General features: G+C 52.6%; 1 protein-coding gene across 2 annotated transcripts in view; it reads right to left on the bottom strand.

Moving 5' to 3' along the window:
* SPSB1 (splA/ryanodine receptor domain and SOCS box containing 1) overlaps positions 1-23,750 on the bottom strand; it is a 75,687-nt gene extending 51,937 nt beyond the window's left edge. Inside the window, exon 1 of one of the 2 annotated variants that reach the window (XM_009188522.4) lies at positions 23,533-23,750. The gene's annotated coding sequence lies outside the window, so the exon portion shown is untranslated. Of the gene's footprint in view, positions 1-73; positions 146-23,532 lie in introns of those variants that run through there. The other variant, XM_009188477.4, reaches the window with a different exon arrangement.
* Between the last annotated feature and the right edge of the window lie 215 nt (positions 23,751-23,965).

The raw sequence follows: 23,965 nt of genomic DNA, 5'->3' as shown, positions 1-23,965 counted from the left end.
CCCCAGGGGCTGTCTCTTACCTCTGCCCTAGCACAGTCTAGCATGCCAAAGGACACCCCCATCTCCAACTCACCCGAAGCAGGAGACTCGCCCACAGGGAGGGTCTCCTTCCCAGGCCAGGTCTCTTGGGGGTGCCGGAGCCCCAGGGTCAGGGAGGCCGGCTGTGTGACCTAGCACCTTCCTCTTCGCCCAGGTCGCCGCCCCCTGCCAGCCCAGGGCAAGGCTGAGTCAGGAAGAACACAGGACCACCGTGGTTCCCTCAGCAGGACCCGGAGACCACTGTGCCGCTACGTCCCCACCACCTCCCTGACCTTGGGCACCTGGTCCCGGCTTGCAAATGACTAAGCAATTTCCACCTCCGAGCCCGTCTGCCAAGAGGCCCCGCTGGCTGCAGAACTGCACCAGGATGCCCGGAGCCGCACGCGTGAAACCCGTAATTGGCGAGCCCTCTTCTTGGGAAAGAAAACTCCATGTTTTGTTTTGTTTTGTTTTCCCCTTAAATGAAACAAATCCACCCACATAGTTACTGGAAACTCAAGCATGTGAAACTGAACCGTTTGCAAAGAGAATTAGTCAGCAACCTTGTGAGCAGTGCGGTCCCTCCGTAGGTGGGGCTGCCTGTGCTCCTGAGGCCCCCCACCAACCCCCAACTCAGTGTTCTTCGCTGCACGTGATGCCCTGGTAGAGGGTCGAAACGAGGCTGCATCCCACAGGTGGAGGGCAAGGTCACTGGCATCAGGCCGAGGGTGCCATGCACATCTCCCCGTGGGCCTCAGAGTGTGCATCACTCGATGGTTAGAAGCTGTAGCTCAGGAGTCACATTCACATTCAACTCCCACCCCGTCATGTGACTCGGGCCTCTCCAGGTCTCGGTTTCCTCATCTGTAAAACGGGGAGAGCAGAAACCACAAGGTGTGTGTATTGTGCTGTAAAGACTGCAAGAGACAATGACACAAGATGCTTTGTGCCTGGCACCCAAAAGACAGCCACAAAGTCCTGGCTGCTGCTGAGATGCCCTCCTGCGGGAGAGCAAAGGTGGGCGGGTGAGACTGGCACAGGGCTGTGTCCCTTGGAGCTAGTATGGGGTCTCTTGTCACAGTGGAATCTGCTGAGTTGGTTCCCAGCCCTACTGCTTTGCCCGTGATGCGGCATGGGGAGGCAGGCAGAGGGCCAGGCCAGGTGCTGGCAGCTACAGCTCTTGTCCCAGCACCATTGAGCTTCTCAGCCTCGCCCTCCTCACCTCGACAGAGAGGGGAGATTCATCCCACAGATGTTGTATTTTAAACCAGTGCAATGCTGTGTCTTTAAAAACAAACAAACAAAAATTCCACTGCATTATCTGCCAACATTTTAAAAAGTCTGGATTCTTGACTTCAAAGGGGATACTACAGAGCCAAGGACTCCACTCCCCCAGGTAAGAGAGGCCACTCCTGTGTGCAGGACATGCCGTTCCCCTTTGCCGCAGTCCTCTCCCTGCCCTGGAGTCTCCTGCTGGCTGCCTCCCTCATTTGTGCCTCCTTCCCGACCCCTGGGGGCATGTGAGTTTGTGACCCAATTTAAAACCCTACTTTTATTTAGGGGCACAATCTCAGACACTTGCCACTAGAAATGGCCACAGGAAGTGTCCCTTGGGAATAAGTAATTCAAGTCTGACACTCAAGGCTGATTTTTCCTGGAGAAAAACAAGACGATGTAAAAAGACCTATGCCCCAGTCTGGCCCAGGGAAAGTCAGGGATGAGGCTGCTACTTTCTGCAATTCTTCGTGTGATTTACTAGACGAAGAGCAGAGGCAAATATTTGGGGTCTTGCTCTTCCTTTCGCTAACCTGCCTCTCTCTCCATTTGGTGATGAACGGCCTCGTTGTGTAGATCTCAGCCCTTTGGGTCTGCAGAAGGTGTGTGGGCAGTCGGGGTCTAGATGTCCACAAGCAGGCAGCCCGGTGCCCGTCTTCCCATCAGGAACGTACCAGGATAGATGACTGCCGAACAGGCAGTCCTCCAGCTTTCCAAGCCAGACAGTTGCCTTGTATACTTGGGGGTGGGAGGGAGGAAGGATTTAGTGGGGCATGGCCAGATCTACTCCCTGCCCAGCAGAGACGCTGAAAATGTCAGGTGGGCATTTGGGGGTATTTTCCAGTTGTCTTGTTCACTTTTTTTTTTTTTTTTTGAGATGGAGTCTCAATCTGTCGCCCAGGTTGGAGTGCAGTGGTGGGATCTCAGTTCACTGCAACCTCCGCCTCCCAGGTTCAAGCAATTCTCCTGCCTCAGCCTCCCAGGTAGCTGGGATAACAAGTGCCCGCCACCACACCTGGCTAATTTTTGTATTTTTAGTGGAAAAGGGATTTCACCATGTTGGCCAGGCTGGTCTCAAGCTCCTGACCTCAAGTGATCCGCCCACCTAGGCCTCCCAAAATGTTGGGATTACAGGCATGAGCCACCGCACTCGGCCAGTTGTCTTGTTCACTCCTACAGGGAAAAGCAGGAGATTCGAGATCCCCAGCCATCTTGCCTCTCCAATAACACTCCTCCATTCATTCAGCCTTCACTGAGTACCTGCTAAGGGCCGGCCACTGAAGCACAGTGGGCAGGCTGGACCGGCCAGGCCTTGGCCCCTGCTGCAGCTTCCTGTGAATGTTCAATCTTACCTCTCTGCCTATGCTCACTTGACCCCTCCCCCAGGGTACCCTCCCATGCCCTCTCCTTTGCCTGGCTAAGGCTTCTCTCCATCAGAAATTTCTCCCCCAGTAGCCCGGACCCACCCCTCCCAGAACTTACATCCCAGAACCCTTCCACCCCAGATCAGGAGCCTGTTCCCACTCAGAGGCCATGTGGGCAGCGGTTCGGAGCACAGATTGCCTGGGTCTACGTCCAGCTTGAGTTCTTGGCTGTGCAGCCCTGGGCAAGTTTATTTTATTTTATTTTATTATTTTATTTTATTTCATTTTGTTTTGTTTTATTTTATAGATGGGGTTTTGCTCTTGTTGCCCAGGCTGGAGTGCAGTGGTGCAACCTTGGCTCACTGCAGCCTCTGCCTCCCAGAGCCAAGCGATTCTCCTGCCTCAGTCTCCCAAGTAGCTGGGATTACGTCTGGCTAAATTTTTGTATTTTTTTAGTAGAGACAGGGTTTCATCATGTTGGTCAGGCTGGTCCCGAACTCCTGACTTCAGGTGATCCACCCGCCTCAGCCTCCCAAAGTGCTGGGATTACAGGCGTGAGCCACAGTGCCCAGCCTTGACTTTTTTAAATTTTGGTTTTCCTATCTGTAAAATGGGCACAGTAATCCCCATTACACAGGGTTCTGTGCAGCAGTCGGTAAGTTAATGTGTGGGAAGTGCCCAGACCAGTGCCAGGCACAGAGCAAGCCCTCAGTAAACATCAAGCAAACTGGTCTTGTTCTAAAGCCGGTGGGAAAAGGTGTGTCTGTGAGGGACATATGGCCTTGGGCCTGGCTTTGGACAATCGGCACGCACTGCCTCTGGCCACCTCACCTCCACTCCTTCCACACAGTTCCAAACTCCAACCAGGCAGCCTTCCCTAGGCGCCTTCCAAAACTGCGACCCTCTTGCCATAAGACTGACCAGGTTGAAAAAATCAATTAACAATAATAATAATGAAACCCAAAGAAAACCAAAACCGCGCCAATTTAATGAGATGAGTCCATGCACGATCATCTGATCATTGCAAAATTCAGCTCATGAGCTGCTCGTCCAGCAAAACTCTGAGCTGGCACCTGACTGTGTTACCAGCAGCACTCAGGAAACTTGGGAGAATGCGGCCCTCCCCCAGTCTCCGCCCGCAGAGCATGCTGAGGTAGGAAGAAGAAATGAATTCTAGGACGGCGTCCATGGCTGCCTGACCATATGTGTGCACTAATAATCATCAATGTGTACACTTACAACAGGTGAACTGCATGGCGTGTGCATAATTCCTCCACAGGGCTGTTATGAAAGAACCTTGTGTTAGCGCTTACTGCCTACAACATTCAGGAAGGTCAGGGACTCCCTGCTTTGTCTCATAAAAAACCAGAGAGACCGGGCACAGTGGCTTGTGCCTGTAATCCCAGAGCTTTGGAAGGCCAAGTTGGGAAGACTGCTCGAGTCCAGGAAGGGTTCGAGACCAACCTGAGCAACACAGTGAGACCTCGGCTCTAAAAAATAAAATAGGAGAATCGCTTGAACCTGGGAGGCGGAGGTTGCAGTGAGCTGAGATCACGCCACTGCACTGCAGCCTGGGTGACAGAGTGAGATTCTGCCCCGAAAAAAAAATTAATTAATTAAAATAAAATAAAAATTAGCCGAGCATGGTGGCGTGTGTCTGTGGTCCCAGCTACTCAGGAGGCTGAGGAGGGAGGATCACTTGAGGAGTTCGAGGGGCAGTGAGCTATGATCACGCCACTGCACTCCAGCCTGGGCGACAAGAGGCAGGCAGGGCCAACGGTTACATCAAGACAAAAACGTCATCCGCGTGAAGGCTCCTGTATCTCAATACTTAGCCACTGGCTTAAGGAGAGAAAAAGTCCCATTTTCTTGCTTTGTCTGAGCATAGCTATTTCATCTGGCAGAGGATGAAACACGGCTCAGTGCCACCAAGAAAATTCATACTCCCTAGGGATGCACCAAACCCACCTTTCCAGGGAGAAAATAGAGGTCCCATCCCAAACACACAAAACGTGGTGGATAAAGCCGCGTTTCACGTCTACCACTCGGCAAACCCTGGCAGAAACATCCTGGGTGCTGACCCGAATCTACTCCTGCCGTTTTCCAGAAGCAGCGGAGTTAAATCTTCTACAGAGTGCTCCTCTGCCTCACAAAAAAAAAAAAAAAAAAAAAAAAAAAAAGCCAAGAGATAAGAGTGAGACTGCTCTGGCTCCAGGGTTGGTTCAAGTCTGACCCTTTTCCAGGACTTTGATGCTATTTCTAAGCCCAATCGGTCTTTCCAGAAGGAAGATGTCCTGTGTGTGGTGAAGAGACGAGTGAACATTATTGGTGCTGGGTGGTGTGGGTGTTCAGGACGCCAGTCGCTCTACTCTGCCCTGTGTTTGAAATTTTCCATTCTAAAAATCTCCATAAATGCGGACAGCAAAGCAAAACCTCAGCTGCACTGAGACCCATCAAGGGGGAGAAAGAAGCCCTAGTCATGGGTCAGGACTCGGCTCGGACGCAGCCTCCTGGGTCGGCCCTGTCTGGGCATGGCTCTCTCGGCATAGGCACTGTGACAGCCAGGACAGAGCGGGCATTCAGGGAATACCAGCTGAATGATGAAGGCATTTAAAAAAAAAAAAACCTTTATCCCGCGCTGTCTAGACACCCCTGAGAGTGGTGTGGGGGTAAGGACTTGGCTTTCAGGGAGCCTGGGAGGCTAGAGGTGGGGGAAGAAAGGGTCTGTTCACACCGAACAGCTCAAAGTTGGCCCGATAGGATGCAACTAGAAGAAGGGGGAAAAATATTTATCTTTTTGAACATTCCATTTTTCCAAAGATGGCGAACTGCTTTTAGAAGAACCCTGACATTTACATATAATTTATATATTATGGAATTAGAATAAATTAAGCATGCTGTGGCCCCCTTAGGATGACGTCCCCAAGCTTCACAAATGTAAGGCGACCTTTCCCATTAGTGCTTTCTTCAAATCTCCAAATGAGAAGACCCTCAGACAGGAGAAACACCCATCTCCCCCGACCCCCATCTGCAGAGGAAGGAGATGACAAGGTTCTGCTGCCCAGATCTTTTTTTTTTTTTTTTTTTTTTTAAGACAAGGTCTGACTCCCATTGCCCAGGCTGGAGTACAGAGGTACGATCACAACTCACTGCAGCCTTGACCTCCCAAACTCAAGTGATCCTCCTGCCTCAGCCTCCAGAGTAGCTGGGATCACAGGCATGCACCATCACATCCAGCTAATTTTTCTGTATTTTTAGTACAGACAGGGTTTCACCATGTTGCCCAGGCTGGTCATGAACTCCTGGCCTCAACTGATCTGCTTGCCCCAGCCTCCCAAAGTGCTGGAACTACAGGCATGAGCTACTGTGCCCAGCTTCTCAGGTCTTCTTGATCTATCCAGGAGCTCATCCCTTAGAAATCCAGGAAGGCGCCCCAAGAAACTCACATGAGATGCCTTGCCCCTCACAAAAACCACTGTTGTCTGAGTCCTGTGCTTAATCCTGAGTTTGCATGAGGCTTCCTGGGATCAACCCAAGAGGCAAGTCCCACCAGCATGGCCCCTAGATTCTGTGACCTTCCCAGGGCAGGTGCAGAGGCATCATCACAGATGGGCCTAGACTCTGCGGCCTTCCCACGGCAGGTGCGTAGGCATCATCACAGATGGCCCCTAGACTCTGTGACCTTCCCACGGCAGGAGCAGAGGCATCATCACAGATGGTCCCTAGACTCTGTGACCTTCCCACGGCAGGTGCAGAGGCATCATCACAGATGGGCCTAGACTCTGCGGCCTTCCCAGGGCAGGTGCAGGGGCATCATCACAGGCCCCTCACCATCCCCCACCTGAGGAGAGCTTCTGGGCAGCAGGCAAAACTACCCCAGCCAGAAGCCCAGGACCTACAGCCAAACTCCCAAGAAGACAGATAAGAGCCCCAGGAACAGCCAAACAAAAGGACCAGGAAGTTCAATTGGGTCTCCCAAGGGAGACTGGCCAGGGCCCCCAGTTACTTCTATTCTATCCCATCCTATCCTATCCTATCCTATTCATTTGAGACAGAGTCTCACTCTGTTGCCCAGGCTGGAGTGCAATGACACGATCTTGGCTCACTGCAACCTCTATCTCCCGGGTTCAAGCAATTCTCCTGCTTCAGCCTCCCAAGTAGTGGGATTACAGGCCTGCACCACCATGCCCAGCTAATTTTTGTATTTTTAGTAGAGGCGGGGTTTCACCATGTTGGTCAGGCTGGTCTGGAACTCCTGACCTTGGGTGATCCACCCGTCTCGGCCTCCCACAGTACTGGGATTACAGGTGTGAGCCACTGTGCCCAGCCTGATTACCACGTTTTAAATGCAAGGGAGAGCCTGGGCAGCATGGTAAGACCCAATCTCTACAAAAACTTTAAAACATTAGCCAGGTATTGTGACATGTACCTATAATCCCAGCTACTCAGGATGCTGAGGTGAGAAGATTGCTGGAGCTCAGGAGTTCGAGGCTTCATTAAGCTGTGACTGCACCACTGCACTCCAGCCTGGGTGACAGAGAGAGAACCTGACACACACACACACACACACACACACACACACACACACACACACACTCTCTCTCTCTCTCTCTCTCTCTGCAGGGGAGCACAAAGGAACTGAAGGGGGAGTCTAGCTTATCTGCACATCTCAGGAACAACTTTGGAGGTGAATGGTGTGGAAGTGCAAGGACACCCCATGCCCACTGATGACCCCTGGGCCTGGCATTCGATGCCCTCCCTGCTACACAGCTCTGCAGCCTTCTCCCGGTCCTCCTCATGGCAGCCAGTCTCCTGGTCCCCTACCATGAAACCCCCCAGCCTAGAACAAACCCTCCTGACAGTCCCAGGAGGCCCTCTGTACCCACGCAGACCTGGTGCCAGCGCAGCTCCTGGCAGGGAGCTCATGTTTCCTGCATGCACCTGCTGGGCCACAGGCTCTCAGGGGCCCGGAGGTGCATCACACACCTCCCTAGCTGTGCTTGGCAATAGCAGGTGCCCAGTCAACAGGACTGGCACGTTCCACTGTCAGAGTAGAAAAACAGGCCCACCTTCCAGCATCCGGGGAGCCATGCCACCTCCTTCGATGCAGAACACCTCTCTAAAGAAAAGTCCTTCTTCCTCACCTATAAACTGGGAGGTAACATCTAACTCACAGGACTGTTTAGGGGTTAAAAACCCATCTATAGTGGCAAGCATAGAGCCTGGCTCATGGCACACATTCAATCAACACATGTGGAGGCTATCTCCGGCAGGATCAAACTCACAGCAGATGGGATCTGAGACACCCTAAACTAAACGCCAGCCCCAGCATGGGAGGGAAGAGGCAGGAACAAGTTGTTGGGAGTCGAAGGCCCCTCAGATGATGACAGCTTAGGTTTCCTCTCGTGCCTGGGGCAACCCCACCCGTCTCCTTTCTGCAAACTGTCCCCCAACCCACAGTCAGTGCACCGTGGCTCCAGGGGGCCCTGGTTATGCAGAACCTACTGCTGGAATGCCCATGACCCTGCCAAGGGTGGGCCCAGGGCAAACAGCCCCCTTGCTAGGTGCCACCAGTCAGCGCAACTGCATCACTGCCCCAAGAGCACAGGCAGGAAGCTCCTAAGCACACTTCTGTCACACTCTTTGTCAAATGAAACAGTCCACCCCCTTCGGCGCCTGATATGTATTGGAAAACCGGAAGGAAAGGAATTAAGAAAGCAACTTGCTAAAGCTGAAGTTCTGGTCCCAGACAGGTTAACAGGATTTGGAAGTGGCAGCAAATTGCAACCCTGTCAGCAACTAATCCTGGAAACAGTTCCTGCCCCCAGGAGGAGGAGCGCCATGAGTTGCAGATCCCCAGCCTCAGGATCAGTCCCCATGGGGATACCTCTGGCATCACAGTTGAGGTGGACCACGGCAAGGAGGGAGTGGCGCGGGGTAAGCCTAGGAGGGGCCACACGCAACCCAAAGACCACGTCACGGATTTGCAAGTTCACCGTAAGAGCAAGGGAACGGCTGATGGGCTTCAGAAGGGAACTGACGACTGGTGGCATTTTTAATAGATCAATGAGGAAAAATATAAATAAGTAACAAGATCACTGGCTGCCAAGAGGATAGTGGCTGAGTCTCTGGTGACGAGGGATATGGAGAAAAAGACAGGTGGTCGTGTTTCCCAGCCAACCTCTTAGACAAGCTGTTTGGATCCAACTCTTCCATCCCACCTTCACGTGGCCTCTATGACTAAGCCAGGACGGGAAATCCAGCTTCCACTTAGGAAACGCTTCAATCTTCTGTGCAAAACTTAATTAGCCACAAGTCAGATGCAGAAGGCCACGCAATGTATGGTTCTGTTTATATGAACTGTCCAGCACAGAGTCAAACCCGTTGAGTCAGAATACAGATCGGTTCCCAGGGGCTGGGGAGGGAGGATGGGAGGTGACGCCTGATGTGGATGGGGTTTCCCTCTGGGGGGATGAAGATGTTTTGGAACTAGACAGAGGGGATAGTTGCACAACACTGCGAATGTACGAAACGCCACTGAACTGTTCACTTTAAAATGGCTCGTTTTATACGATGTGAATTTCACCTCAACTGAAAAAAGACGGCTGGGCACAGTGGCTCACGCCTGTAGTCCCAGGACTTTGGGAGGCCGAGGTGGGCAGATCACCTCAGGAGTTCGAGGCCGGCCTGGCCAACACAGTGAAACCCTGTCTCTACTAAAAATACAAAAATTAGCCAGGCGTGGTGGCACATGCCTGTAATCCCAGCTACCGAGGAGGCTAGGGTGGGAGAATCACTGGAACCCGGGAGATGGAGGCTGCAGTGAGCTGAGACTGTGCCACTGCACCCTAGCCTGAATGACAGGGCGAGATTCCATCTCAAAGAAAATAAGAAAGAAAAAGAAAAAAGACACCCTAATTAGCCAATATCACAGAGCACATCTGCATATCCAGGACATCTTGTAGCTGACTCGACTTTCTCTCCATTTAGCTCAGACACCCATCCCCATGTACCTGGGACCACCTCCGACTCTCAGCAGCCCTTGCATCCTATTCACCCAGCCACAGTGACATCCGCTCTGTTGACCTGTCTCTCGGATCGCTCATTTCTTCCTCGCTCCTTCTTTGTGGCAGGGAATGGTGGTGAAGAGTAAGACTGGGAGCCAGGTTGCTGGGGCTCAGCTCCCAGCTCTTCCCCTGGGTGGCTGGGAGGCCCGGAGCCATCCTAGATTTTTAATCTGTAAAATGGGTAGTACCTACCCTATAGGTATCACTGACGCTATGACGAATGAATGACTTCATGCATGCACAGCACCTGGAAGCGTGCTCAGATATGCCACATCCGGTTGGTGGTTGTTGTCACTAACCCCACTATAGACGGACCCCAGCCCATGTACCTCCCACAGCCCCCTCCACTCCATCCGTCTCCACCTCCTCCAGGCTGGGCATCACAAAGGAAAACTGGTATCCCTCCCACCCCAGCTCTGCTGTGCTCCAAAGGCTCTCCGTGGCGGAAACCGTAGAGTGAAAAAGTCGACTGCTGCAGGACACGAATAGGAAGGCCCCGGGCTTGGCCATCCCTCGACACATCCAAAACAATGAAGGTGGTTGATAGCAACAGGCAATCGTCCGAGGTGCCCTCAGTCCCTGCCCTGAGGGATCAAGGGCAAGGCTCACCTTCTAGGAGCCCCCACGTCTTGGTCCCTCCCGCTGTAGGAGCACAGCTGGGACCCAGCCTGCTGACTGATTCTCAAAAACCACTGCTGTGTCCCCAACACGTCTTCGTTCCCTAAAGCACGAACCCCTCTCCCACGTTACTTGCAGTTGCACAAATGTCCCCAGGTCTGTGGGCCCTCCTGCCTCTCTGCGCTCATTTCGGCCACACACCAGCACCCTTCCTGCCTTTCCAACCTGGCCACCCCCGCCACCAGTGTCCTCTGATGCCCTGAGCACTATCATCAGCAGAGATGGGCCTGTCTCACCCACTAGACAATGAAAGCTTCCTCATTCTTTTTATCCTCGGCCCCAGCAGACTGGCTGCATACAGTAGGTGCTCGGCAAATGTCTGAACGAAAGCAAGAATGACAAGTGGTCCACTAACCACTCCTGAGAATGGAGGCTTGTTCAGAGTTCCTGACCTCCCACGGGGGCATGGAAGGAAGTCTCGTCTGAGAACAGAACACCTGGCAGTCCAGCTCCGTGACGGGAAGTCCCCACCCCCAGAACCCATACCCCGGGCCCACATCAAGCTCTCCCAGACCCTGCTAGGATCCAATATGCCACCGGTCTTCCCGTTACTCCTTCATCCAACAGGTATCCAAGAAGCTACTGTGGACCTAACTACTGGGGACTCAGCAGTGAACAACGGCCACGTGGCCGGGTCCTGCCCTCCTGGAGCACACAGGTCACTGGGCTGCCCACAGCAGCAGCTGTCCCTGGCATGGCTGAGGGTGCATGTGTCTGTGTGACAGGGTGGACCACGGACGGCAGGGCTACCTGCTGAAGGGGACACCTTTGGGAAGAGGGGAGGTGTGAGGGGACCCGGTTTTAGAAAGTGAAGCGAGAGGGGTGTGGGCCAGCCGGTGGGAACAGGCCAGCCGAGGCGGGACCAGGCAGCATGAAGAGTGTGAAACGGGGTCAGCAGAATACAGGTGACAGTGACTGAGGCTACAAGGGCAGAGAGGGACTCTCCTGAGGGGGCATATGGGCCACAAGGGCGAGAGGGAGAGGTGGGAGAGGCCCCTGTAGGGAAGACAATGCCAGATGGGTCTGGGCGCAGGAGGCAGGTGCAGCCTAGGGAATGGCCAGAGCTTTCTAAGCCAGGATAGGGCAGTGGCACCCAAGCGGCAGAGGGTGAGCTCATGTGGCTCATGCCCATAATCCTAGCACTTTGGGAGGATTGCTTGAGCCCAGGAGTTTGAGACCAGTCTGGACAACATAGAGAGATCCTGTCTCTGTGAGAAATTTAAAAATTAGCTGGAGGTGGTGGTGTGCTCCGATAGTCCCAGCTACTAGGGGGGCTGAGGTGGGAGGATTGCTTGAGCGTTGAGCCCAGTTGCCAGACATGTCCACTCGGACCACTTCGACTTGGGACAGGTTCAAAGCACCTCCATGGACCTACTCCCCTAGCCTGTAGGTCATCACTCACGATGACTCCCAAACTAGCTGGGAACCTGAGGCACCTGCAGTTCTTCACCCTTCTCTACACCCCACATTCAACTAGTTACCGAAGCCTACCCACGCCACCTTGGAGATGCCACCAGCGTCCATCCCAACTGGCAGGTCAGGGATATGAACCGCCATCTCTCTGGCCTTCTAGCTCCAGCCTCCTCTCCACCAGATTCTTAAGGCGCCCATAACTGCATTAGCCAGGATTCTCCGGAGACACAAAACCCATAGGATCGAGAGGGAGAGATAGATGAGAAGGGATGGGTTAGGGGAACTGGCTTGCTCGGTTATGGAGGCTGAGTCCCACTACAGGCCATCTGTAAGCTGGAGACCCAGGGGAGCCAGGAGTGTGGCTCAGCCAAGTCTGAAGGCCTCGGAACCAGGGAAGCCAGTGGGGTCATTCTCAGCCCCAGGCCAAAGACCCTGGGGACCACTGGTATGAGTCCCAGAGTCTAAAGGCCAGAGAATCCAGGGTTGTGACATCTGACTGCAAGAGAAGAAGGACGTCCCACCTCTGGGACAGAGAGCCAGGATTCGCCCTTCTTCCAGCTTTTCATTCCATCCAGGCCACCAGCTGATTGGACGGTGCCTGCCCCCATGGAGGGCAGATCCTCCCTGCCCAGCCGAGTGACTCAAATGCCGAAAACACCCTCACAGACACACCTGGGGCAGCCCGATCATTCTACACAATGCCAAACCACTGGGTTTCCCTTTCCGCAGAAAAGGGATTGGCTCAGTGTATACTGAAGCATTGAGAATAATCAATGCTTTACCATCTATCCGGGTATTCCTTAATCTAGTCAAGCTGATATCGGAAATCAGTCATCACAGGTTCACCCCTTATCAACTGGCACCCATTGGCATCTCCTTAAACCATACTTAATCTCCAAGGACAATATCAAGGTCATAGTTCCACCTATCATGACACTACTATGCTACATACCAAAGACACATCAACCCCTTCTCCAGAGAGGGGGTACAGTCCTGAGTGCCATTCACTCCTCTCTCCTCTGATACTCAATAACTTAAATACTATGATGTAAAATTAATACCTAAATACTGCTATAGACTCAACACATGTTCTAAGAATAAGGAGAAAGAGAGGAAAGAAAACTGATATTTGCCTAATATACAAGTAAATGCATACAACCGTATTCTGAACAAAATAGGGAGGAAGTACTCCCGGCAATTCTGCCCTTGTTTCTGTAACTGGTCACGTGGTTGCAGCTGGTATTTATTTTAATTACCTCCCTCTGTCCTGTTCTGTGTTCCTTTCGTCTACAACAAGCACCTCAGCTGGCTGTGGTTCTTTAAGTGGCAGAGTGACCCAAACATTCATTCCTGAAGGGTCTGAGTCATTCACAGTCCTGCCTGGATTGTATCCTTGTAATTTCCCATTGACTTAATCACGGGGCATGGTAATACTAAGAGATGCCCTAGGGAGTATCCTGTACTCCAGACACACACTTCCTTACCTCCATTGTGGAGCGGTCCAGATTAATTTCCCCTTGGTAGTCCAGATCAATTTCCACAGCCAACACTATCACTCCCCTCTCAGCCTGCTGACCCAGAGGCACATGGAGCCGAAAGTGGCCAGGTGGCAGCCTTACCCCCAGTTCAATGGAATCACTGTTGTGTCTCCTGGGAGGAGCATTCCTCCCTCTGGAACGAAGACCTCCAAGCCAGCAGAGCATAAAGTCACAGGAACAGGAAGTAAAAATTTCGCTAGTGGGTCCCTAGGGGATATGATGCACGGTGCCACTCCCACTTCCTCCCCTTGATTCCTGGACCCGTGAATCCTGGCTATGGTAGAAACCAGCACCATATATTGGATGCTGATACAGAGTACATACAGCCTTTTGAAGACCCCTGCCCTAGCCCTACAAAGTACTGTCACCTAGCTGGCGTTGTAATTGCAACTTCGAAAGACTCTACTGCCCTTCTTTCAAGTCAGCTGCTTCAGGATGGTGGGAAACACGGTCATTCCCAGTCCCAGGTCAAAGACTCCGGGGACCACCTGTACAAGTCCCAGAGTCTAGGCCAGAAAACCTGGAGTTCTGACATCCAAGCGCAGGAGAGCGTCCCAGCTCTGGGACAGAGAGCCGGGATTCGCCCTTCCTCCAGCCTTTTGTTTCATCCAGGCCCCCTGCTGACTGGATGGTGCCTGCCCACATGGAGGGCAGATCCTCTCCACCCAGTTGAGTGACTTAATTGCCAGTGTCCTCCAAAAAAACCCTCACAGACACATCTGGGGCAGCCCGATCATTCTACATAATGTCAAACCACTGGGTTTCCCTGTCAGCAGAAAAGGGACAGGCTCAGTGTGTACTGAAGCATAGAGAATAATCAATGCTTTACCATCTATCTGGGTGTTCCTTAATCTAGTCAAGTTGACATCCAAAATCAATCATCACAGGTCTACCCCTTATCAACTGGCACCCATAGGCACCCACTGGCATCTTAAGTCATACTTAATTTCCAAATAAAGGCAATAACAAGGTCATAGTTCCACTTAGCGTGATAGGTGAAACCAGTGGGCTCGTGCTCACCCGCCAATTCCATGCACATGAGCCCACTGCCACACTTCTTTGGTTGTGAAGTGAGTTCCTTGGAAACAGTGCTATGTGGACAGCATGACAGTGGGTATGGTGTTCTGTGGATCAATGGATGGTGACTTTGGCAGAAGCACTATGTGCAGGGAAGACGAATCTGTATCCAGAATAAGTGCCTGTTCCAGTAAGGACAAAATGCTGCCCCTTCCAAAATAGAAGTGGTCCAATGTGCCTTCGACCAGGTGCAGTGATCATCCTGGCGAATGGAGCCATATTGGAGCTCAGTGTTAGTCTCCGCTGCTGGCAGACTGGCACCCAGTGGTAGCCACAGCCAGGTCGGCTTTGGTGAGTGGGCAGTCCATGTTGCTGAGCCCACGCATCACCTCCATCTCTGCCACCATGACCACTTTGTCCCTGAGCCCATCAGGCGATGACAGGGGTGGCTAAGGAAAGAGGTTGACTAGAATCCACTTAGGTCATCCTACCCACATACCTCATGTCCTCTGCCCACTCAGGAGGTCTATCCACATACATATTCCCCCAATTTCTTTTTTGTTTGGTTGGGTTTTTCGATACAGGGTCTCATTCTGTTGCCTAGGCTGGAGCAATCACAGCTCACTGCAGCCTCAACCTCCTAGGCTCAAGTGATCCTCCCACCTCAGCCTCCCAAGTAGCTGGGACTGCAGGCATGAGCTACCATGCCCAGTTAATTTTTAAATTTTTTTTAGAGATGGGGGACGGGGAGTCTCACTATGTTGTCCAGGCTGGTCTCGAATTCCTTGGGCTCAAGCAATCCTCCCACCTTGGCCTGCCAAAGTGCTGGGATTACAGGTGTAAGCCACTATGTCAGGCCCCCAGATTTCTTTGTCACCAATCTTCCAATCATATTCTTTCCAAGTCCCCAAGTCCCTGACCATCCAGCCAAATCATCAGGCACAGCCCATGAATCAGTATATAATCACTCATCTGGCCATCTCTCCTTCCAAGCAAGGTGTACAAGCAGGTGCACTGCCTGAATCTCTGCCCGGGAGGATTTCCCTTCACCCCTGTCCTTCAGAGACGTCCCAGCAAGGGGCTACAGTGCTGCAGCTGTCCACTTTTGGGTGGTGCCTGCAAATAGTAAGAGTCATCTGTAGCCATCTGTAAACCAGGCTGAGTCTTCACTTCCACTGTCAACTGATCATAGGGAACTCCCCAGGAGACCATAGGTACAGGCTGGAGAGAGAAGGCAGTGGGCAAAGTAAGAACCATGGGCCTTTGGAACACTTCCTTATGTCACTTACTTATGTCACTTACTTGTGCCTTCAGGACCTGCTGAGACCTGATCCCATATATACCACTTCCACCTGACGGGAGCGTTCTGCCGTACATGCCCAATGTACGGTTTGGTGGGTCAGATCATAGACAACACCCATTTCATGATGGGCAGCTCAGGTCACATGGCAACTTCGTGGCTGATGGTCAAACGTTAAGTTTCTACTAGGGCCCAGTATTAGGCCAAGAGCTGTCTCTCAAAAGGCATGAAGTTATTTGCAGATGACGGCAGGGCCTTGCTCTAAAATCCCAAGGCCTGTACTGCGATTCATCTACAGGGGCCTGCCAAAGGCTTTAAGCAGCCTCCCTGTCTGCCACTGACCTCAAGTACCACTGGATCCGCTGGTGGTCCAAGTGGCAAAGCAGGCTGCACAGCAGCCTGGACCTGTTGCAGTCTTCTGCGACGGGCCCCGTTCAAAACTAGACACGTTAGAGTGACTTAGCAAATGGGCTGGAGTAACACACCCAAATGAGGAATGTGTTGCCTCCAAAACCCAAATAGGCCCACTAGGCATTGTGCCTCTTTCTTGGTTGTAGGAGGAAAGCTGTAACAACTTATTCTTCACCTTAGAGGGGATACCTTCACAGGCCTGACACCACTGGCCCCCGAGAAATTTCACTAAGGGAGAAGGCCCCCATTTTTCTGTCGAATTTCTTTCCCATCACTTGACATGTACATGTCCTACCAATCAGTCCAGAGTGGTTGCTACTTCTTGCTCACTAGGTCCAATCAAGCATAATGACATCAATGCAATGAACCAGCAAGATACCTTTTTTTTTTTTTTTTTTTTTTTGAGACAGGGTCTCACTCTGTTGCCCAGGTTGGAGTAAAGTAGCACAATCACTGCTCACTGCAAGTCTTGACCTCCTAGGCTCAAGCGATCCTCCCATCTCAGCCACCCAAGTAGCTGGGACCACAGGCATGCACCATCATGTCTGGGTAATTTTTTAAACAGTTTTTTTTGCAGGGATGGTGAAACCCCATCTCTACTTTAAAAAAAAAAAAATTGACTGGGAGTGGTGGTGCATACTTGTAGTCCCAGCTATTCGAGAGGCTGAAGCAAGATAATCACTTAAGCCCAGGAGGCAGAGGATGCAGTGAACCAAGATCAAGTGAGACTCTGTCTAAAATAAAAAATTAAAAAAAATTAAAAAATTATAGAGATGATGTCTCACTATGTTGCCCAGGCTGGTCTCAAACTCCTGAGCTCAAGCGATCCTCCTGCCTCGGCCTCCTGAAGTGCTAGAAGTGCTAGGATTACAGGAGTGAGCCACTGCGTCCAGCCCTAGCATATCTGTGGAAAGGAAAGGTGATCAAGATGACTGTGAAGTAAACTGTGACACAGGGCTGGAGAGCTGATATACCCATGAGCCAAGACCATCAAGGGGCACTGCTGGCCTGATCAGCTGGAAGCAAAATACTTCTGGTGGGCCTTATGGACAGGTATAAAGAGAAAGGCATTTGCCAGATCAACAGCTGCATGCAGTACCAGGGACCAGAGATGTATGAATTTTTGGAGTCACCACTTGGTTAAGTTTACGATAATCCACTATCAGTTTCCAAAGTCCATCTGTCTTCTGCGCCGGCCCAATTGGAGAGCTGAATGGGGGTGTAGTGGGGGTCACCACCCCCCTCATCCTCCAAGTCCTTGATGGTGGCGTTAATCTCTACAGCTCCACTAGGGACGCAATGTTGCTTTTGATGTACTATTTTCCTAGGCAGAGGCAACGCTCATGGTTTCCCTTTGACCTTTCCCACCATAATAGCCCTCACTGCACAAGTTACGGAACCAGTGTGGGGATTCTACTAGGTGCTACGTATGTCAGTTACAAACCTGGAACCAGGAAATAACCCCAGGATGGGTTCAGGGATCCACTGGAGCCACCACAAGTTGGACCGAAGCTAAAAACTCCATTGATCACCTGACCTCCATAAGCCCCTTCTCTGACTGGCAGACCACAGTGATGTTTTCGGTTTCCTGGAATCAGTATCAGTTCAGCGTCCAGTTATCCCTGAAAAGTCTAATTATTTCCCTTTCCTCAATGCATATTCACCCTGGTAAAAGGCCACAGGTCCCTTTGGGGGAAGGCTAGGAGGAAGACTAATAGCATAAACTTGTTGTAGTGTACTGAGGTCCTTCTTCAAAGGGACCCAGCCTCCAATTCATTCATTTATTCATTCATTCATTCATTCATTCACTCACTCATTCATTCATTCATTCATTCATGGGGGCTTAATCGTGTAAACTGGCTCAAGCCTGGGAAGCTGATTGAGGGCTGTGATTTTCTGTTTTAATTATTTTTCTGTTTCAATTATTCAAGTTAAGACTTCTTTTCTTTTTTCTTTTTTTTTTTTTTCCGAGACAGAGTCTCGCTCTGTCCCCCAGGCTGGAGTGCAGTGGCTCACTGCAAGCTCCGCCTCCCCGGTTCACGCCATTCTCCTGCCTCAGCCTCCCGAGTAGCTGGGACTACAGGCGCCTGCCACCTTGCCCGGCTAGTTTTTTGAATTTTTTAGTAGAGACGGGGTTTCACCGTGTTAGCCAGGATGGTCTCGATCTCCTGACCTCGTGATTCGCCCGTCTCGGCCTCCCAAAGTGCTGGGATTACAGGCGTGAGCCACCGCGCCCGGCCCAAGACTTCTTTTTCATTTGATCTGTAAGTTTCTGCTTATATAGAAAACTTCAAAGAATCAAGTAACTTATAAGATCAAGTAAGAATTTCATAGGTTTCCTGTCTATTTCACTTCTAAGAACACCACGATTAACTATCCAATGCCATAGATCCACACAAGTCAGACTATTCTGATTGCAGCTTTGCCTCTGCAGTCCATTAGGTAACCACACTGACCTTGCCTTGGATGGCTGAGTACTGCCACTTGGCCCCTGCACTCCAAATGCAATTACTCCCGTTGCATTTAAATTTTCCATTTGAGTGACTGTACTGTAAGGGCTGGATCACGGAGCTCTTCAGGGATGCGGGGGCCCCTCACAAATCTCTCTCTCAACGTATTGGTGAAAGATCTGTCTTCTGAATCTTCCCAGTGTGGGCGAGTAGCTTTTAAGTGACAGATCCACTCCAGCATTCCAATGTCCTTAAGCCTTTGAATCCCTAACTCTACATGAAACCTAAGCCTATGAATCCCTACCTCTACATTAAACCAAAGGAGACCCAGCAACTTGAACTCACTCACAGCAGGTCATCCTTTGATCCATGTTCCAGTCAACCAACCAAATGGATCTCTTCTTAACTCCCTGAGCTACAACATTAAGTGCAGAATCTCTGCTTAGTGGGCCCATATCCATAAATTCAGCCGGATCCAACTTTATGTTGGTTCCACATCCTGATATCCACTCCCACACACGCTCCCTTGGTGTCTGCTTGTATCAGTTAGAAAACTCAAGTGGTTCTCTTGGAGTGGAGTGCAGCTCCTCACTCTGACCTTGGAAAGGGTGTGACCAGATCGGCCACACTCAGACTGTCTGGCAAGGGGTGTTCACAACTGGGGCACCTGTCAAGCCCTTGTCACAGGTAGGTTTTTCCAACCCTGGAATCCTATATTCCTACTCAGCAGTCATTTCTCAAGGGTGGGGTTTGCATCCTAATACTTTCTTCATCTTGCGCTCAAATCACCCAGTGCCTTCCTAGTTTTCCAAGAGACGCCCAAAGGTGGCAGAGACTCTTGGACTCCTCCACCCATCGCCTACGCAGTAAATTCAAGAGGGGCAGGCTCAGTTTCAGACCAGATGCAGAGGTTGTTGACAAACCATTCTCACAGTCACATCTCCTGACAGCCAGCCCTGCCACAAATCCCATGCCTGCATTGCACAAGGTCTGGACCTCAATGGCGGGCAAGGCTGGGCTGTGCCTTGGCGGATTCTCTTCCCCATCTCCAAGAAAGGCCCCGAGAGCCTAAGCCTGTTGTTGATGTGGTCTGTCTCATGACCACTGGACTCATTTATTTTTAACGTTGGGCAATGAACAGAACTTTTAAAACACAAAGCAAACAGGCAGCTTCCCAAAGGTTCCAGGGGGCTGGCAGCAGGACAGATCCCCCAATGAGCTGTTGGGTTTTGCCATCCTCCCTTTGTCCAAGCAAGGAAGGAGCCTCAAGTCCAAGTCAGAATGGATGTACATCTCCTGACTCTTGCCCTGCATAAAGTAACAGTCAACCTCTTTGAGACTTGATGCTTCCTTTAAATGCTTCTTAGGAAGAAGCTACGGATGACCTGACATCTTGTACGCGCTTCAAAATAATCCAGCGTGTGTGTGTATGTGTGCATGTATGTGTGTACATATGTAAGTGTGCATGCATATGTTTGTGTATGTGTGCGTACATATGTGCGCGTCTTCTGCGAGCATAAGTATGTACGTGCATATGTGAGTATGTGTGTGCATGCAAGGTGAGGAAACCTGGGGGCTCATCATACTCTGCTTCTAACTTTGGTATTTTTGATATTTTCCATAATAACAAAACATTTCATTTAAAAAATGAGCACATACTTCTTGAAGAAAAGGCACAGGTGGTGGAAGTGACAAACTGCACTGGCAAAGGACTTGGGTGCCAAATCTGGATTCGAGTTTTGGCTCCACCATTCCCTTGCAGCGAGACCTTAGACAAGTTACCTGCCCATTCCAAGCCTCAGGAGAATGGACATGGAGGCAGAATCCACTTCCCAGGGTCCTTAGGAAGCCCATGAGTCAACGTGTCAAGGACTCAGGTCAGAGCCAGCACTCACATGCACTGTGAAACCATGAAACCATTTCCCACTATTATTATGCTTAGGACTCAAAGTCACGTCCATAAAGCACTCTGTAGCACAGAGCCTGGCACCTGGCTGCCAGTGGAACTTTAGACTGGGGGAGATGTTATCAGATAACTGGGGGAGGGGAGAGCAGAGCACTCACTGAAAGTCCAAAATCAAAGTGCCTTAGAGTCTGAATTTCATTGATCGAGTGTTGGGGGTTGGGGAGAAGGTAACACACCCCTGGGCAGACTGAGGCACACCTGTACCTGACCTTGTGCTTTCGTCTGATAAAATTTTTCAGAACAAAAAGATAAACTGAATCATGCACACCAGCCACAACCTATTTCTTGAGAAGAACTGATGCAAAATGCCCAGATGAACTCATGAACACCATGAGAATCAGAGGTTTTGCTAAATTTGAAAATGCGTCTGCAGGCAAGTTTCCATCCACCCAGGAGGAGGGGCAGGTGCAGGAAGGGAGCACGGCACACACCATGGGGGTGGGAGGGCAACGCTGGCTTCCACGAACTGGGACCCCACCCCATTCCCCATCTCTGGTGGAGAAATTAAACATCTGTGATGATTCCAAGGGGGTGAGTTTTTTGCAGCAGCCCAGAGGAACCCACTGAAGGGCGGATCCAGCCTTACTGGAGCAGCCCAAGAAACGGCCTCACCCAGCTCCAAAGTGACATCACCGGGGCCCCAGGCAGGACCACTCCTTCCTAAGGGCCCTGAAACCCACTGATTCTTCCCAGGGCCTGGCCTCCCTGAAGCCGGCATGGCACCGGGTTTGCTCCCTGCTCGGGGCTGTCTGAGCCACTGGGGCCAATGTGCTACTGCTTTTGTTTTCTCTGCTGCTACGGTGGTAGCCAGGCTGGAAAAGGAAGACTTGTAAAGTGATTGCCTTAGTCCACTCCACACCTCCCCACCCACAAACACACACACACACACACACACACACATACACACACACACTCCATCTACTGGGTAAAGTGCTCCCTGCAGAAGAAAAGCAGCTGTAAGAGAGCAGGAGTGCTTTAAATGATCTAATCCAGCCCATCACTTCACAGCTGGGGAGACATGAAGTGCCTGGCCCATGACCTCAGTGCTGGGGACAGTAACCAACAGCAACAGTTTCAGGACTGGGGAGTCTTGGTCCATAGCCCTGGCTGTGCAATCTGGGTAAGTGAACCACCCTCTCTGGGCCTCTGCTGGGAAAGGACAGGTTGGCCTAGACAGTAAGACAAGGCTTCTCTGACTCCAAAATTCCTCAGTGGGGAGAGACCACCACCTGTGCCGCTCATGCTTAGCCCAGGGCTTTCCACCACTGGGAGGGGGGTCTGAGGAGGGGGCAGGGCAGAAGGGAGAGGCCCTCATCCCCTTCCTTGCTTGCTGTTTTCCTCACACCCCACAATGAGAAATGAAGTTGTGGGCCCAGCCCCCCGCAACAAGAAAATTCTTCCAAGGACACCAAACCTTAGTCACCAGGGATGGCGCTTTTACCATGAACACCTGTTAAAACTCAACTCATGACCAGTTTCTGATGCTACAGACTGGAGTGTTTAATTAAATATTACTCACTCAGGAAGCAGCCCCTGCCAACTCACCCCCAAACTGTGTAGTTCATTTTCAGAGAAATGGAGGGAGGAAGAGCCTGCGCTCTCCTCGGGGGCACCAGCAGGGCTTGCCTAGTGAGGTGTCTGTGGCCCAGCACGCCCAGCTATCCAAAACCAAGCAAAGAAATCACCACGAGAAGCAGCACCTTGGAACCAGAGGCCCTCCGGCATGGTCCCCACACACACTCACAGAGACACACACACACACAGACACACTCACAAAGACACACAGACACACACTCGGACACCCACACATACACAGACACACTCAGAGACACAGACACAGAGACACTCACAGAGACACACGTGCGGACAAAGACACACAGAGACACACACAAAGACACACAACGACACACACACACAAAGACACAGAGACACACATTTGCAAAGACACACAGACACACACTCAGAGACACAAACTTGCAGAGACACACAGCCAAACACATATACACAACTCACACACACACACTCAAGACACACACAGACATACAGAGGCACACACAAATACACAGAGACACACACACAGTCACTCAGAGTCTCAGGCACACATTGACAGACACAAAGACTCACTCTGACACACACTCAAAGACACATACATACACAGATGCACTTAGCGACATACACACATGAACACACAAATACACTCATACGCAGGTACATATTCACAAGGACACGCACAAACACACACGCAGATGCACTCTCAGAGACACCCGCTCTTCCTGCAGACCCGCACCCTCCCCTGGGGGCCGTCCCGTCCCGTCCTCACCCCTCACCGGAACCTGGACGCCACGAGCCCCGCACACGCCCGGGGACGGTGACCCATCCGCGAGTCCTCCCGCGGGCCCAGGCCGCCCTTGTTTTTCTGATTTAATCGATTTCCTGACAACTCTCCGGCTCTCCCTCCGCTGCTGGGAGAAGCTGCGGCGGCTCCGGGGCGGCGGGGAGGGCGGCGCTCGGGTGTCCCCGGCAGGCTCCCTGGGGGAGGTGCTGCGGGAGGGTGGGGGCACCCTGACGGGAGACCGGGCCGCGCCGCCAATCCCGACTCGGACTGGCGGGAAAAGCGAAACTAACTCAGCCCAGCGGGGTCCCGCTGCCCCCGGGTTAAGGAGGGGACGGGTCAACGGCCCCGGAGCGCCCCGGCCCCTCCTCGGGACCGCAACTCGTCGCGACGGTCCCCGCGCCCTGAGACCGCCGCCGGGCCTTGCCCCGGGACCCCTGCCCTGCAGCGGCGGCAGCGAGGAGCGGGCCCGGGCCCCTTTCCCTGGATCCGCGGAGAGGGAGGCGCCCCCGAAGCCACCGCGGGAGGAGCCGCGCCCCGAGTCCCCATCCCGTACCCCACCCGCTCCCCCGCGCCCGGCCCCGCGCCCCCCACTCGGTCCCCCAGCGCCGCGATCCCCGCGTCCGCCCCCGCCCGGGCCCCCGCGCCCCCCGCCCGGGCCGGACGCCCACCCTTCGGGTCCCAGGTGCCCCGCGCCGCCTACCGCGCCCGGGGTGCCGCCGCCGCCGCCGCTGCTCTCCAAGGCCGAGGAGGCTCGGGCGCCCGGGCCGCGCCCGCCGCAGGGAGCGAAGTCGCCTCCTCCCCGCGGCCCCGGCGCCGGCGCCTGGAGCCTGGTTCCTGCTGCGAGCGCGCAGGCTGCCCGAGCGCGACTTCTGTGCGGAGGAGAAAATCAACCGACGGCTTTAAAGTGAAAAAAAGAGAAAAGCGCCGGTGGGTGGGGCCGTCCCCTGTCCCTGCCCCGCCCCGCCCCGCCCCGCCCCGCCCCCGGCCTCGGGCGCACAGACCACTCAGCACTGCATGGAAGGCCGGGGGCGCGGGGCGCGGGGCGCGTAAGCCCGACGCTCGCTCTGCCGCCCCCTTCGTCCCCTTAGTCCGCCGCCCTCTCCCGAGTCACCGCCTTGGTGTTGCCAGCCCGA

This window comes from Papio anubis, chromosome 1 (genome assembly GCF_008728515.1).
Source record: "Papio anubis isolate 15944 chromosome 1, Panubis1.0, whole genome shotgun sequence".
Taxonomy (NCBI): Eukaryota; Metazoa; Chordata; class Mammalia; order Primates; family Cercopithecidae; genus Papio; species Papio anubis.
Note: the sequence above shows the minus strand (reverse complement) of the source record. Positions and strands in the feature narration are given on the sequence as shown.